Consider the following 16004-nt stretch of genomic DNA (forward strand, 5'->3'; position numbering starts at 1 on the left):
AGCTAAATCTATGTATATTTTTAAAATTCAGGACACAGCACCACTTAGCTCCTTGCAGATATGATGAAAAATTCAATGGGTTTGTTGAACATAGACTGAATTATTTACTATTATATTATAATATGGGCTTCCCTGGTAGTTCAGCTGGTAAAGAAACCACCTGCAATGCAAGAGGTCCCAGTTTGATTCCGGGATTGAGAAGATTCCCCTGGAGAAGGGATAGGCTACCCACTCCAGTATTCTTGGGCTCCCCTGGTGGCTCAGATGGTAAAGAATCTGCCTGCAATGAGGGAGACCTGGGTTCGATACCACGTTGGGAAGGTCCCCTGGAGAAGGGAACAGCTACCAGCAGGCCAGTACTCTGGCCTGGAGAATTCCATGGACAGAGGAGCCTGGTAAGCTACAGTCCATGGGGTCCCAAAGAGTTGGACATGACTGAGCAACTTTCATTTTCATATTGTTATACCATAACCAAACTTTAGATCAGCATTTATCATTCTTTTGTCTCTTTCCTCAGGAAGCTATTGTGTCATCCCTCCCATAACACTTACATGTGAACATTCAATCCTTTATCATGACAGAATATATTATAGATATTATTTTCTTTAAACCTAGGTCCACTATGACTGAAATAATCAGAAACAATGAGCACAGAACAAAAATCATGTAAATTTTGTAAAAAAAAATTGGTGAACGAAATGAAGACAATCTGAAGGTACTGATGAAAACTGTACAACAGAAAAGCAGTTTATAATCAAAATATCCAGGTGAAGAAATGAGTCTTTTCTTATTGATCAAGGGGACCACCATCCACAACATATAAAAAACATTCTTCAGCCTTAGCCATAGTTTATTTTAAAAAGGAAACATTGATGTTCAAGGAATTATAGGAAAATTTACCATAGAATTTTCCATAGACCCCACCTAGGTAATTGAAATATATTTAAAGAAAAGTAGAACTAACAGAAAAGTAAGAAGGTTTCCATAGTAGAAAATGTTTTTAAATCAAGCATATAGGCTTACATAATTTTCCTCAAATCTACATGGTGGCACTTTTAATAGACAAAGGGTTGGTAGTCACTGTGCAATAAGAAAGACTACAAATCGCCAATGAAAAGTCTAGCAGTCCAATGTGAAAATAAATGAAAAGTATGAACAGCAAATTCACAGAAGTGAAATGGCCAATGACATATAAAAGGTGACAGGGAAAATCTGGGAAATTGAAATTGTCAACAAGTAATATTCCTACAAATAATTTGTAGAACAAATAATCTGGTAGGACTAATTTAAGGGAGTATAATATGGAAATACCATTTAAATAAAATTTATGCACACTGTTTTATATTGCAACTCATAATCTAGTTATCTGTCATGCAGAAGGGCTTGCACATGTTCATAATTACATACTGAATATTCCCACTAGCTCTTAAATGGCTATCAGTTTGTGAAGACACTTATCTACAACATAGGTATGAGTTATACAGCCATGAAAGACAACAGTTAAATTATGGGCAATATTGTTAAATACTCTACATGTCACATTACAAAAAATAAAGTGTTCCAGAAATTCTAAAAAAAAATAAGCGTGACACTCGTCTTTGGAAATAAAATTAAACATATTTTATGTAAATATATGTAAATTTGTAGACCACAGAGGAAACGATCTTTAGAATGCATTGAATTTCCAATAACTTCCAGATGTTCAAGGTGGTTTTAGAAAAGGCAAAGAAACTAGAAATTAAACTGCCAACATCTGCTGGATCATTGAAAAAGCAAGAGAGTTCCACAAAAACATCTACTTCTGCTGTATTTACTATGCCAAAGCCTTTGACTGTGTAGATCACAATAAACTATGGGGAATTCTTCAAGAGATGGGAATACCAGACCACCTGACCTGCCTCTTAAGAAACCTGTATGCAGGTCATGAAGCAACAGTTAGAATTGGACATGGAACAAAAGACTGGTTCCAAATAGGAAAAGCAGTACTTCAAGGCTGTTTATTGTCACCCTACCTATTTAAATTATATGCAGAGTACATCATAAGAAATGCTGGGCTGGAAGAAGCACAAGCTGGAATCAAGATTGCTGGGAGAAATATCGATAAACTCAGATATGCAGAGGACACCACCCTTATGGCAGAAAGTGAAGAATTAAAGAGCCTCTTGATGAAAGTGAAAGAGGAGAGTGAAAAAGTTGGCTTAAAACTCAACATTCAGAAAACTAAGATCATGGCATCTGGTCCCATCACCTCATGGCAATAGATAGGGGAACAGTGGCAGACTTCACTTTTGGGGGCTCCAAAATCACTGGAGATGGTGACTGCAGCCATGAAATTAAAAGACCCTTACTCCTTGGAAGGAAAGTTATGACCAACCTGGACAGCATATTAAAAAGCAGAGACATTACTTTGCCAACAAAGGTCCGTCTAGTCAAGGCTATGGTTTTTCCAGTGGTCATGTATGGATGTGAAGTTGACTACAAAGCAAGCTGAGTGCCAAAGAATTAATGCTTTTGAACTGTGGTGTTGGAGAAGACTCTTGAGAGTCCCTTGGACTGCAAGGAGATTCAACCAGCCCATCCTAGAGGAGATCAGTCCTGAGTGTTCATTGGAAGGACCAATGCTGAAGCTGAAAATCCAGTACTTTGGCCACTTGATGTGAAGAGCTGACTCATTTGAAAAGACCCTGATGCTGGGAAAAATTGAGGGCAGGCGGAGAAGTGAATGACAGAGGATGAGCTGGGTGGATGACATCACGGACTCAATGGTCATCTGTTTGGGTAAACTCCAGAAGTTGGTGATGGACAGGGAGGCCTGGTGTACTGCAGTCCATGGGGTCCCAAAGAGTAGGACATGACTGAGTGACTGAACTGACCTGAACTGAAGGTAAAGTACAGAGATGAGAAAATGATAGAGTCATAAAATTATAATTTTTCTTAGTGTTAATAGGGAAATGAAATACTAATATCTTATTTAAAAAAAAAAAACTATTCAGAACACCTCCCTGGAATAAACAAAAAAAAATGATTTAGCAGGACTATAATAATAAACAATTAAATATGAGTTACTATGTTGCTATGTGGTCTTCTTGCAATAATCTATGTTAGTAACCAATGACATTATTGATGAAGAGTCTAAGTGTAACATTGTTTTATATATCTCCTCTTCTCCACTCTGTGTTGCCTCTGTCTCCTTTCTTTTTTGACTCATACACACAAGTGCACAAATACACATAACATTAGAAAAAATTTACCTTATGCCAAGGACCTCAAGAATCTCAGGGATGAGGTCTGTTAAAAAAACAGTCATTACTGAAAACACTATGGAGTTCCCTAAAAAACTTAAAAATAGAATTGCCATATAGTCCAGCAATTACCCTTCTGGGAATGTATTCACAAGAATTCAAATTAGGATACCAACGAGATATTTGCACATCATGTTCATGAAAGCACACTTCACAAGAGCCAAGAGGCTGAAACAACCCAAGTGTCCATCAACCGATAAAGCAATGCATGATTACTCAACCTTTAAAAGGAAACTCTGAAACACCACACAACCTGGATGCACCTCCCTCTAAGTGCCATAAGCCAGTCCAGAAAGACTAGTATAAAATTCAAAAGTATATAGCTGAGTCAAATTTATAGAAACACAAAGCAGAGTCATGGTTGCCAGAGGCTGAGGAAAGAAGAAAATGTAGTTCCTGAATGACATAGATTTTCAGTTTTGCCAGATGATAAAGTTCTGGTGGTTGGTTGCACAATATGAATACACTTAACATTATTGAACCACACATTTAGGAATGACAAAGATGGTAATATCTTTTAAAAATCTTCTACTCTAATAATTCCAGACCATATCTGATTTTTCTCTTTAGTTGTTTGCAGCAAACGTTTCAATATTGGTCACTATGTTGTTGCTCCTTTGTGATGAAGCAGATTCTTTTCTCACAGAATATGGAAGCGTTTGCCCAGAGCTCTGGAGAAAAAGACATTATGGTATTTTCTTTGGGGTCAGTGGTCACTAACATAAAAGAAGAAAGAGCCAATATGATTACATCAGCTCCTGCCCAGATTCCACATAAGGTAGGCAAAGTAGCTTAATAGTGAAAAACTATTTAATGACTTGCTTAAATAATGTAAAAAGCCAGATTACAGACAATTTCTGCAAGAAAGGTAAACTGCTATGATAGCTCCAACTTATCTCAGCTATTTATAAAAGCCAAAATATACATGGCAAGTGCTACAGTAGTACAGTGTCTTTTATTGACAATGCTGTGGATTAACATTATTATAAAGAAAAATATTTAAGAGATACAGTGTGAACTTTGGTATTATAATGGGATTGTGGACTGAAAAGTAAATCACCAAATTCTGCTTTGTCATTTGTTCCTCTTGAATGAAGGACTCCTGAGGACAGTACACATACAGATGTTCTCAAGAGTTAAATTTTAACAGTTCATGTGGTAACACAATGATATTATGCAGTAGTGATAAAAGTCTGGAATGCATCATGCAGACTGTATTTGCCAGATAATCCTGGCCCCTTTCATTTCCCCTAAATTTTAGAATAGCCCTATCAGTGTGCTTCTCAGGGTGCTGTTCAGAGAAAGGATGGCCAGGGCTCTCCAAGTTGCCTCCAGATACCCAACCAGTGACAAAGACTTAGAAAAAGAGGAATATCGACCTCCCTGGTTGACTGAGCCCTGCCAAAGTTTGAAGCAGGAAGATCAAAGAGAAAGTGGGAAGGTGGGGGGGCCTTGCCCTTTATTAAATCCTGTGCATTATAAAGCCTGGCCCTAAATGAACTTTGTTTCTAACCTGTCACATTGCCCCTCCTGATTGAGGAGGAAGAAGGGATTAGAAGAAAGAGTGAGGCACAAGGAAGACTGTCATGGAAAAGAGTTAGCAGCCTCTTTCTCCATAAAATAGAGTGGTACCTTATTTTCTAATATATAAAATACCCCTGGGGTCTTTGGATATTTGTGAACTACTCTTTTCGTTTGACATCTGATATTGTAGTCTTCTCCTAATGACCTATGCTATTTTTATTTTGCTAAGAAACTAAACTTACTTTATATTCACATAGCAAATAGAGGTTAAAGGCTATAAATTATAATCCAGTGTATGAGAATTGATTGGGAATTCCAAAATTGGTACCCTATTTTGGTCCTGGGCATAGAAACTACATGATTGTTACTGTCAATGCTTTGTGCCTTGTTGTTAAAGTATTCAAGGTCAGCTGAATAAGTTTTATTATCACAAGGTTGGATATTTTCAATAACCTTATTGATATGTATAAATTACCAACAAGCACTTCATTTCTAAATTTAAACTATTTCCAAACATAGTGAGTGTGGAAATAGTCTAGGTTCATGACAAAACTTACTAATTTACTTTTCTTGGAAGTAATGCTTACAATTTGTAATCTAAGAAGGTATGCTTTCTAAGTAGCATTAAGTTATTATTGATAAATTATAACTGAACATAAAGATTTATTTCTCTTAAATGGCTATTTATTTCTCTTAAATGGCTAACTACACATGCATTTTCCTTGTATATCAAAAAAGTAAAAGATATCTATGAAAAGATATATTAACAAGTGAATATAAGTTAACTCTTTTCTATAGTATGTCAGGGAATATCATATTTGAAAATGACAGCTAGTATATGAAAGTGAAGACGCTCAGTCATGTCCAACTCTTTGAGACCCCACAGACTGTAGCCTATCAGATTCCTCCATCCATGGGATTTTCCAGGAAAGAGTACTGGAGTGGGTTGCAATTTCCTTCTCCAGAGGATCTTCCCAACCCAGGGATGGAACCCAGGTCTCCCGCATTATAAGCAGATGCTTTACTGTCTGAGCCACCAGGGAAATAAAAAATATATATATTTAACGAACGTCTAAGCTTTATACAACATATGAATTCTGAAACTTTGTCAATAATATGTGTAAAACTATGAGGGTTAAGGGTAGAAGATATAAAATTTAAGAAATTAAGAAAACTAAGAAAATTAGATATAAAAATTAAGAAATTTAGAAGAAAATAAAATAAAGCAATAAAGTATGTAGATTATTAGAAATTTCCCAGTCTTTTTACATTAGAATAAAGACCATCTAGCAATTTTTTAAAATATCTAAATTTGGCATTGAAAATTTCATTTCTCTATGCCATCATGTGTAGAAGTTCATGATTATATTCCATACCTGACCTAACATAGTAATAAGTATGTAAAATATGAGTATTCCTACTGTCAGTGCATTAGTAGTTGTCTTGACTTAAGATCTCTTGTCCTTGTTTCCTGACACATCATATGGAAGACAATTTAACTATTTGTCTTTTAATCTCTTCAGAATTCTAATGCTATAACTTTAAACTCACTGAACAAGGCATTTCCTTCACCCTAACAGGTTCTATGGAGATACAATGGCAAGAAACCAGACACCTTAGGACCCAATACTTGGCTGTATAGCTGAATCCCCCAGAACGACCGGCTTGGTAAAAATTGGCAGAACAAATGCTAAAAATATGAATAACAGCTGAGCAGAGTGATAGTAATGCAATAGGAAACAAACTTATCAAGTGTTTTTTATTGAAACACTCAAAAAGAAAACTTTAGTTCTGTATTTTTACTCCCAACCCTAGAAGGGGAAAGAAGAAAATGTAATTGTTGGCACTATATTATACCTGCTCATGTCTCTTATGTTCAGAATAAAAAATATCTTTACTCTGCCTGTAATTACTTCTCACAGTGAAATATTCAGTAGCTTCATGAGTTATTGTTCTATATCTGAATTCTTTCCTTACATCTCTCTTTTCTCCTGTGTTCAGTTCAGTAGCTCAGTCATGTCCTACTCTTTGGGACCCCATGGACTGCAGTACACCAGGCCTCCCTGTCCATCACCAACTTCTGGAGTTTACCCAAACAGATGACCATTGAGTCCGTGATGTCATCCACCCAGCTCATCCTCTGTCATTCACTTCTCCGCCTGCCCTCAATTTTTCCCAGCATCAGGGTCTTTTCAAATGAGTCAGCTCTTCACATCAAGTGGCCAAAGTACTGGATTTTCAGCTTCAGCATTGGTCCTTCCAATGAACACTCAGGACTGATCTCCTCTAGGATGGGCTGGTTGAATCTCCTTGCAGTCCAAGGGACTCTCAAGAGTCTTCTCCAACACCACAGTTCAAAAGCATTAATTCTTTGGCACTCAGCTTGCTTTGTAGTCAACTTCACATCCATACATGACCACTGGAAAAACCATAGCCTTGACTAGACGGACCTTTGTTGGCAAAGTAATGTCTCTGCTTTTTAATATGCTGTCCAGGTTGGTCATAACTTTCCTTCCAAGGAGTAAGGGTCTTTTAATTTCATGGCTGCAGTCACCATCTCCAGTGATTTTGGAGCCCCCAAAAGTGAAGTCTGCCACTGTTCCCCTATCTATTGCCATGAGGTGATGGGACCAGATGCCATGATCTTAGTTTTCTGAATGTTGAGTTTTAAGCCAACTTTTTCACTCTCCTCTTTCACTTTCATCAAGAGGCTCTTTAATTCTTCACTTTCTGCCATAAGGGTGGTGTCCTCTGCATATCTGAGTTTATCGATATTTCTCCCAGCAATCTTGATTCCAGCTTGTGCTTCTTCCAGCCCAGCATTTCTTATGATGTACTCTGCATATAATTTAAATAGGTAGGGTGACAATAAACAGCCTTGAAGTACTGCTTTTCCTATTTGGAACCAGTCTTTTGTTCCATGTCCAGTTCTAACTGTTGCTTCCTGATCTGCATCAGATTTCTTAAGAGGCAGGTCAGGTGGTCTGGTATTCCCATCTGTTTCCGAATTTTCCACAGTTTGTTTTGATCCACACAGTCAAAGGATTTGGCGTAGTGAATAAAGCAGAAATAGATGTATTTCTGGAACTCTCTTGCTTTTTTGATGATCCAGTGGATGTTGGCAATTTGATCTCTGGTTCCTCTGTCTTTTCTAAAACCAGCTTGAACATCTGGAAGTTCACGGTTCACATATTGTTGAAGTCTGGCTTGGAGAATTTTGTGCATTACTGTGTAGGGGTATTTTAAAAGCTACTGAAAAATAACAGCTCCTTTTTTATTACTAGTGACTCTCATTTTTTGCAGGAAAAAGAAATCCACAATCATTTTTTCAAGGCAATTACACATTTCATGGGGAAATATTTTTCCTTCCTCATGTTCTACTGCCACTACCATTACCTTTCCCGTGGCCTTGACACCATTCCTATCAGATTAAATGACTTTACTATTTCTTTAAGAGAATATATTTCTGAATATCCCCTTTTTATCCATATGTGGTTTCTTTTACCCAGAATTTTACACAGGTTCTTTCAAGGTGTTTACCTGCCAATCATGAATTCATCTGTGAAGTTCAAGTGACAAAGCACTTCTTCCATGAAGTCTTCACTTACCTCTTCAGCAGACTTAGGGGTTTCTTGCTTTGTGTTCTGAAGCAATTTAAATGGACTTTCGTATGTATAATCATCTGTTATCTAAAAGACACTCCTTATTTCAGTTACTTTATAATGCTCTTATCTCATTTTATTTCTCAATATTATAATTAATAATTTTACTGAAATTCATTCAATCCTAGGACATTGAAAAACCAAAGCCTTTATATGGTAGAACAAATTGCAATATTTGCCAGTGTACCACGGGATCCCTAAGGTGAGACTGCTTATGTTTGTTGATCAACCTGATAACATCCCTCAAATGAAGGTCAAAGGAGCAGCTGTTAGATTAGACTTGGAAACAATGTCAAGATCAGATTTGTTTAATGAATTGAAGCAAGCCATTAATAATCATTTATGAGTATAACTTTTTCTTACTAGATACTATTTCTAGAGAAGTTTTCATAGGAAGACCAGGAAGGCAGCAGTGAGTCTTCACATAAACACAATGAGGAGTAAGATTTGCTCAACACTTTGAAAGCAGTAATCAGTAACTTATTGTTAGGGTCACAAAAGTTTTTCTGGTGCTTTTAGGGGAAAGGTTTGTCAGAGTTTTAAGGATAGTGGAAAAATTTTTGAAAGAGCTAATCACTAGAATGAGAAGAATCACTGCAATGGTAACAGGAGGATTAACAAAGGTAACAGTAAATATTGAGAACAAGATTAGAGCAGGAACAATTAATATTAAAAGAGTACTCAGCTGCACAGTCATAGATTTATTTTAGCAAGTAAGCTCCTCAAATGTTTTCAACTCTTCTAAGATTGTTTATTCTCAGTAAGCCACCATGATTTGGTCAATCTCAAGTTGCCTTTACATCTAACACATCCCAAGTATTATGTACTATGGTTTTGACCCCATCACTAATAAGTGGCAAAAGCTAGAACTTTTTGATTTACCTTAAAAAGACAGAAAAGAAGAAAAAGAAGTAGATTTTGAGACCTCAGGCTAGTAGACATGATAGGGAAGATTATTCCATTTAATTCAACTACTATGGATCAAGTTGTGCCAAGATTTTTCTCCGCATTTAACAAGAAGTGTGTTTTTCAGATTTACCCCAAGACTTTATCCTTGCTTAAACATATTGTGTTTGCTAATCCATTCAACTCCAAGGATGGAAATAATTCTGTGCAATTTTTGATAAATACTTAAATATTACTCTTGAAATGGTCAGTTCTGTTCATGAAAACAAAGAAAATTGGTAATGGAAGATATGAGTGGATTATATTCAATTTACAATTCTAACTTTATAAACCTTTCAGTGGTCAATTCTGCTTTTCATACTAATTTACATATAATTTCATAACTATGAAAAAATGAGACTGGCTAGGATCTCAGTCTGCTGATTTAAAAAGATTGAGCCAACTGTTTTCACTATGTATTTTCAGAAACATCTTCTTCATAATAAATTCAAAAATATAACATAGATGTCATTGTCAAAGAAAAACAGAGCTAGACACATTAAAGAACAAGACAAATTTTATTCAAACTGCTGAAGTAGGGGGGAGAGAGAGATTCCAGTATAAACTGAGGTTCTGCTTCAAATTAGATACAAGTGACTGAGGTCTTTAAAGGGTGAACAGATATGGAACAAAGAGACTATGGGGAAGTGAAAGAAGTGAGAAAAAAAGAAGAATGAGGTGCTATGTAGAAATGGAAAATTACAAAAAGGGCAAATGGTGCCTTATATGCTAAATCGCTTTAGTTATTTCCAACTTTTTGCGACCCCATGGGCTATAGCCTTCCAGGCCTCTCTGTCTGTGGGATTTTCTCAGCAAGAATACTGGAGGGGTTGCATTTCCTTCTCCAGGGGATCTTCTTGACCCAGAGATGGAACCTGCATCTCTTTATGTCTCCTGAATTGGCAGATGGGTTCTTTACTACTAGCACTACAAGGGTAAGTGGAAAAAATACTAAAAATTGTTTGCCAAGGTGCATTAGATAGTGTACATTTTGTGGTTTGCAGGATCACATTTTCTTGAACAAAACTCATCATAATGGTTGGGGTTATCTTTACAGACACCAGCTACAATCCAGTACAGGCTGAAGTGAGGCTGGAATTGGTCAAGTCTCTTAATACAGTGTTTAAGCAGCTTCTTTGTTCTGTATAGGAGTTTAGAGTTCAAAAACCTCAAGAAACACAAAACATTCTTTCATGTAAATTTTGTTTCTTTCAGAAATTATGAATGGTGTTAACTGGCTTGCTAACTAAAAATAATAGTAAACTCTTTGGTTAAAAGGAATAAAGACATTTTCCATACAAAGCCTTGATTATATTGAATTACTGTTCTCCCTTAATAATATCCATGATAATTTGTTGTTATTCAGTCATTAAGTCATGTCCGTCTCTTTACAACCCCATGTGCTGCAGCACGCTAGGCTTCCCTGTCCTTCACTGTCTTCCAGGGTTTGCTCAAACTTAAGTCCGTTGAGTCAGTGATGCTATCTTGTCCTCTGTTGCCCTCTTCTCTGCCTAGCCTCAATCTTTCCCAGCATCAGGGTCTTTTCCAATAAGCTGATTCTTTCAAATCAGGTTGCCAAAGTATTGGAGCTTCAGCTTCATTGCCAATCCTTCCAATGAATATTCAGGACTGATTTCCTTTAGGATTGACTGGTTTGATGTCCTTGGTCTCCAAGGAACTCTCAAGAGTCTTCTCCAACACCACAGTTTGAGAACATCAATTCTTTGTCCCTCAGCTTCTTTATGGTCCAAATCTCATATCTGTACAGAACTACTGGAAAAGCAATAGCTTTGACTAGATGGACCTTTATCAGCAAAGTGATGACTCTGCTTCTTAATACTCTGTCTAGGTTTGTCACAGCTTTCCTTGCAAGGAGCAAGCATCTTTTGATTTCAAGGCTGTAGTCACCATCTGCAGTGATTTTGGAGTCCGAGAAAATAAAAACTGGAAGCAATCCTAAGATGGCAGAGGAACAGGACATGGAGACCACTTTCTCCCCCACAAATTCATTGAAAGATCATTTGAATGCTGAGCAAATTCCACAAAACAACATCTGGAAACTGGCGGAGGACACCAGGCACCCAGAAAGGCAGCCCATTCTCTTCGAAAGGAGGGGTGGAGAAGTCATGAGGCCACTGTAACAGTAACACTGAAAGCTAGAGGCAGGAGGCTTAAATCTAAAATTTGAGAACTCCAGAAAACTAACTCCAGGGCACATTAATCGACAAGAGCTCAGCCAAAACGCCTCTATACCTACACTGAAAACAAGCCCCGCCCAAGAGCCAACAAGTTTCAGAGCAAGACATACCAAGATAATTCTCCAACAATGCAGGAACATGACCTGAGCATTAAAATACAGGCGGTCAAAAGTCACACCAAACCCATAGACACCTCAAAACTCACTACTGGATACTTCATTGCACTCCAGAGAGAGAAGATCCAGCTCCACCCACCAGACCACCGATGTAAGCTTCCCCAACCAGGAAACCTTGACAAGCCACTCGTCCAATCCTACCCACAGGGAGGAACCTCCACAATAAAGAGGAACCACAAACTACCAGAATACAGAAAGGCCACCCCAAACACAACAATCTAAACAAGATGAAAATGCAGAGAAATATTTAGCAAGTAAAGGAACATGATAAATGGCCACCAAATCAAACAAAAGAAGAGGAGATAGGGAGTCTACCTGAAAAAAAATTCAGAATAATGTGAGTAAAAATGATCCAAAATCTTGAAAACAAAATGGAGTTACAGATAAACAGTCTAGAGACAAGGATTGAGAAGATGCAAGAAATGTTTAACAAGACCTAGAAGAAATTTAAAAAAAGTCAATTAAAAATGAATAATGCAATAACTGAAATCAAAAACACTCTAGAGGGAAACAACAGTAGAATAGCTGAGGCAGAAGATAGGATAAGTGAGGTGGAAGATAAAATAGTGGAAATAAATGAAGTAGAAAGTAAAAAAGAAAAAATAATTAAAAGAAATGAGGACAACCTCAGAGACCTCTGGGACAATGTCAAACGCCCCAACATTTGTATCATAGGAGTTCCAGAAGAAGAAGACAAAAAGAAAGGCCATGAGAAAACACTTGAGGAGATAATAGTTGAAAACATCCCTAAAATGGGGAAGGAAATAGCCACCAAAGTCCAAGAAACCCAGAGAGTCCCAAACAGGATAAACCCAGGGCAAAACACCCCAAGACACATATTAATCAAATTAACGAAGATCAAACACAACAAATATTAAAAGCAGCAAGAGAAAAACAACAAATAAGGGGATTCCCATAAGGATAACAGCTGATCTTTCAATACAAATTCTTCAGGCCAGAAGGGAATGGCAGGACATATTTAAAGTGATGAAAGAGGAAAACCTACAACCCAGATTACTGTACCCAGCAAGGATCTCATTCAAATATGAAGGAGAAATAAAAAGCTTTACAGACAAGCAAAATCTGAGACAATTCAGCACCACAAAACCAGCTCTTCAACAAATCTTAAAGGATCTTCTCTAGACAGGAAACACATAAAAGGTTTACAAACTCTACAACAAAACAACAAAGTAAATGGCAACAGGATCATACTTATCAATAATTACCTTAAATGTAAATGGGTTGAATGCCCCAACCAAAAGACAAAGACTAGCTGAATGGATACAAAAAAAAAAAAGATCCCTATAAATGCTGTCTGCTAGAGACCCACCTCAAAACAAGGGACACAAACAAACTGAAAGTGAAGGGCTGGAAAAAGATATTTTATGCAAATGGAGACCAAAAGAAAGCAGGAATAGCAATACTCATATCAGATAAAATAGAATTTAGAATAAAGGCTGTGAAAAGAGACAAAGAAGAACATTACATAATGATCAAAGGAGCAGTCTAAGAAGAAGATATAGCAATTATAAATATATATGCACCCAACGTAGGAGCACCACAATATGTAAGGCAAATGCTAACAAGTATGAAAGGGGAAATTAACAGGAACACAATAATAGTGGGAGACTTTATTACCCCACTAACATCTATGGATAGATCAACTAAACAGAAAATTAGCAAGAAAACACAAACTTTAAATTATATAATGGACCAGTTAGATCTAATTGATATACATAGGACATTTCACCCCCAAACAAAGAACTTCACCTTTTTCTCAAGTGCACACGGAACCTTCTCCAGATAGATCACATCCTGGGTCATAAATCCAGCCTTGGTAAATTCAAAAAAATTGAAACCATTCAATTGAAATCATTCAAGCATTTTTCTGATCACAATGCAGTAAGATAAGATATCAACTACACGGGGGAAAAACTATTAAAAATAAAAATATATGGAGGCTAAACAACACACTTCTGAATAACCAACAAATCACCAGAAGAAATCAAAATATGCATAGAAATGAATGAAAACACATGAAAACACAACAACCCAAAACCTATGGAATTCAGTAAAAGCAGTACTAAGGGGAAGGTTCAGCAATAAAGGCTTTCCTCAAGAAACAAGAAAAAAGTCAAATAAATAACCTAACACTACACCTAAGGCAACTTGAAAAGGAAGAAATTATGAACCCCAGGGTTAGTAGAAGGAAAGAAATCTTAAAAATTAGGTCAGAAATAAATGCAGAAGAAACAAAGGGGACCATAGCAAAAATCAACAAAGCTAAAAGCTGGTTCTTTGAGAAGATAAAAAAAAAGAGACAAACCACTAGCCAGATTCATCAAGAAATAAAGGGAGAAGAATCAAATCAACAAAATTAGAAATGAAAATGGAGAAATCACAACAGACAACATAGAAATACAGAGGATCATAAGAGTTCAATTCAGTCATTCAGCCGTGTCTGACTCTTTGCGACCCCGTGAATCGGAGCACGCCAGGCTTCCCTGTCCATCACCAATTCCTGGAGTTTACCCAAACTCATGTCCAGCGAGTCAGTGATGTCCTCCAGCCATCTCATCCTCTGTCGTCCCCTTCTCCTCCTGCCCCCAATCCCTTCCAGCATCAGGGTCTTTTCAAATGAGTCAATTCTTCGCATGAGGTGGCCAAAGTATTGGAGTTTCAGCTTCAAAATCAGTGCTTTCAATGAATTTTCAGGACTGATTTCCTTTAGGATGGACTAGTTGGATCTCCTTGCAGTCCAAGGGACTATCAAGAGTCTTCTCCAACACCACAGTTCAAAAGCATCAATTCTTCGGTGCTCGACTTTCTTCACAGTTCAACTCTCACATCCATACATGACCACTGGAAAAACCATAGCCTTGACCAGATGGACTTTTATTGTCAATGTCAATATTGACATTGCTATTAATATGCTTATTAATATGCTATCTAGGTTGGTCATAACTTTCCTTCCAAGGAGTAAGCATCTTTTAATTTCATGGCTGCAGTCACCATCTGCAGTGATTTTGGAGCCCAAAAAATTAAAATTAGCCACTGTTTCCACTATTTACCCATCTATGTCCCATGAAGTGATGGGACTAGATGCCATGATCGTAGTCTTCTTAACGTTGGGCTTTAAGCCAAATTTTCACTCTCCTCTTTCACTTTTATGAAGAGGCTTTTTAGTTCCTCTTCACTTTCTGCCATAAGGGTGGTATCATCTGCATATCTGAGGTTATTGATATTTCTCCCAGCAATCTTGATTCCAGCTTATTTTTCTCCCAGCCCAGCATTCCTCATGATGTACTCTACATCTAAGTTATATAAGCAGAGTGACAATATACAGCCTTGATGTACTCCTTTTCCTATATGGAACCAGTCTGTTGTTCCATGTCCAGTTTTAACTGTTGTTTCCTGACCTGCATACAGGTTTCTCAAGAGGCAGGTCAGGTGGTCTGGTATTCCCATATCTTTCAGAATTTTCCACAGTTTATCGTGACCCACACAGTCAAAGGCTTTGGTATAGTCAATAAAGCAAAAGTAGATGTTTTTCTGGAACTCTCATTTTTTTGATGATCCAGTAGATGTTGGCAATTTGATCTCTGGTTCCTCTGCGTTTTCTAAAACCAGCTTGAACATCTGGAAGTTCACGGTTCACGTATTGCTGAAGCCTGGCTTGGAGAATTTTGAGCATTACTTTCCTAGCGTGTGAGATGAGTGCAATTGTGCAGTAGTTTGAGCATTCTTTAGCATTGCCTTTCTTTTGGATTGGAATGAAAACCGACATTTTCCAGTCCTGTGGCCACTGCTGAGTTTTCCAAATTTGCTGGCATATTGAGTGCAGCACTTTCACAGCATCATCTTTTAGGGTTTGAAATAGCTCAACTGGAATTCCATCACCTCCACTAGCTTTGATCATAGTGATGCTTTCTAAGGCCCGCTTGACTTCACATTCCAGGATGTCTGGCTCTCAGTGAGTGATCACACCATCATGATTATCTGGGTCGTGAACATCTTTTTTGCACAGTTCTTCTGTGTACTATTGCCACCTCTTCTTAATATCTTTTGTTTCTGTTAGGTCCATACATTTCTGTCCTTTATCAAGCCCATCTTTGCAAGAAATGTTCCGTTGGTATCTCTAATTTTCTTGAAGAGATCTCGTCTTTCCCATTCTATTGTTTTCATCTATTTATCTGC

The sequence above is a fragment of the Dama dama genome, chromosome 6 (assembly GCF_033118175.1).
Source record: "Dama dama isolate Ldn47 chromosome 6, ASM3311817v1, whole genome shotgun sequence".
Taxonomy (NCBI): domain Eukaryota; kingdom Metazoa; phylum Chordata; class Mammalia; order Artiodactyla; family Cervidae; genus Dama; species Dama dama.